The 2,500-nt window shown below is 42.4% G+C and overlaps 1 protein-coding gene across 1 annotated transcript in view; it reads right to left on the minus strand.

The window, feature by feature from the left end:
- The window catches only part of znf526 (zinc finger protein 526), a 57,896-nt gene that overhangs the window by 40,676 nt on the left and 14,720 nt on the right, over positions 1-2,500 (minus strand). The window lies entirely within an intron of this gene.

Here is a 2,500-nt window from a genome sequence, read left to right on the forward strand (position 1 = left end):
ACCACCTTACCGACCTCTACACACACACAAACACACAAACACACACACACACACACACACACACACACACACACACACACACACACACACACACACACACACACACACATTAATATACTACCCTGCTCAACCACCTCACACACCTCTACACACACACGCACACACACACCTCTACACACACACGCACACACACACACACACACACACACACACACACACACACACACACACACACACACACACACACACACACACATAACATTAATATACTACCCTGCTCAACCACCTCACACACCTCTACACACACACGCACACACACACACGCACACACACACACACACACACACACACACACACACACAGACACACACATACACATAACATTAAGACAGACGGACACACACACAGATAACATTATAACAGACACACAGATCAACATTAATACACACACATACACACACACACACACACACACAACATTAATATACTACCCTACTCAATCACCTCGCACACCTCTACACACACACACACACACACACACACACACACACACACACACACACACACACACACACACACACACACACACACACACACACACACACACACACAACATTAAAACCCACACACAAAAAAGAACAGGGAAAAAGACAATATTTTAATAACCAGGCCTACACTAGCAGGAGATTGTAGAAAAAGATAAAGACAGATGTCGTCTAGGTCAGGGTGTCATCTAGAGGTTATTAGGCTATTTAGATGAATACTATTATGTCCTTGGTGGGTAACATTAAAATCATGATTGCACACGTTGCAAAATAGAATAGCTATTGAGGGGCGGGGGCATGACAAATAGCCATTGCTATGCATTCCTCTGACGTTTATGAAGGTTTCATCGAGTGTGTAGAGTGGGCCTCTCGCTATTCACGGTTAAATGATCTGACACAAGGGAACCGAATTTAGTTCCCTGCTAATCTGCCAATTTATAGCGCTGTCAGGCCCTGCCTAACGCCATTCTAACACATTTTCTCACTCAGAAGCATTCAATACCGTTTTGGTCAAATATCAAAACAAGCATCAAGATATTCAAGATACAATTCAAATAAAGCGAAACATCCACGTTAGGACCTCACACCTGCTGTTGGGCTATTTATTTTCACGGGCTCAGCTAATGAAACAATTCACAATTCCCAAACCCTGCTCAAATCCCATTTACCTTTGAAACGGTGTAGGGCTGGGACGATTAATCGACTAATCGTGACTAATCGACTATAAAAAATAGGCGACAAGAATTTTCATAGTCGACTAATCGTTTCATTTAATTCAATGCTTTTTTACTTACTTTACAATGCTTTATTACTTCATTGAAACCTAAAATTGCCCAGCACGTATGAATTGGACGTTGTATCTCGGAGTAAATAAGCTACTATCATGATTTAAAGCTCATTGTGAGCTCAGGGACCTAATTTTCTTTCTTTTTTCTCCAATTTTCTTGAAGATTAAAGTGCTAGAGTACTTGGAAAATTAATAATTTCACTAATCGACTATTCGAAAAAAATAGTTGATAGATTAATCGGGAGAAAAATAATCGTTTAGGGCAGCCCTAAAACGGTGACTTGGACAGCGGCCATTTGTAAAAGGAAAGCGACAGTACCGAAGGTAGAAGATAATGACGGGGGAGATACGTGTGTTTCGCAACCACCGTTTCATCAGCTGTTCACTGCGACTGGTGCGGCTGGTGTCTCGGAAAGTTTTGCCGCTAGTAGAACTAGCCGTCTGAATTAGCGCTCTGATTGGTCAATGTTTCCCCCGACACAAATTGCCGGCCAATGGGAACGACAGGCGGAGGCAGACCAACAAAAGATCAAAAGAATGTCGCTCAACCATAATGTCAGTAGAACTAGCAGATTGACCACATGCAGTCTATCTGTCTCTAGTCTGTCTACTACTGCCTAACCCACCCCCCAAAAAAAAGATTCACGTAAGTGACCTATTTTGAGATCAAAACGGCGAATTTCGTATGCAGTCTATCTGTCTGTAGTCTGTCTACTACTGCCTAACCCCCACCCCCACCCCCCAAAAAAAACCCTCTTCGGATCTACACGATTCACATAAGTGAACTATTTTGAGATCAAAACGGCGAATTTCGCCGAAAGGTGACAAGTTTGCAGGTATGATCTAATATAAGAATCAGACGTTTTGAAAATGGCAGTATTTTGTTATTATTCACAATTTACCTTGTGTCCCAACTTCTATGGAGTTGGGGTTTGTAACATTAACACACACACACACACACACACACACACACACACACACACACACACACACACACACACACACACACACACACACACACACACACACACACACACACAGAGATAACATTAACACACACACACACACACACACACACACACACACACACACACAGACACAGATAACATTAACACACACACACACACACAGAACATTAACACACACACACACACACACACAGAGACAT

The sequence above is a fragment of the Engraulis encrasicolus genome, chromosome 5 (assembly GCF_034702125.1).
Source record: "Engraulis encrasicolus isolate BLACKSEA-1 chromosome 5, IST_EnEncr_1.0, whole genome shotgun sequence".
Classification (NCBI taxonomy): domain Eukaryota; kingdom Metazoa; phylum Chordata; class Actinopteri; order Clupeiformes; family Engraulidae; genus Engraulis; species Engraulis encrasicolus.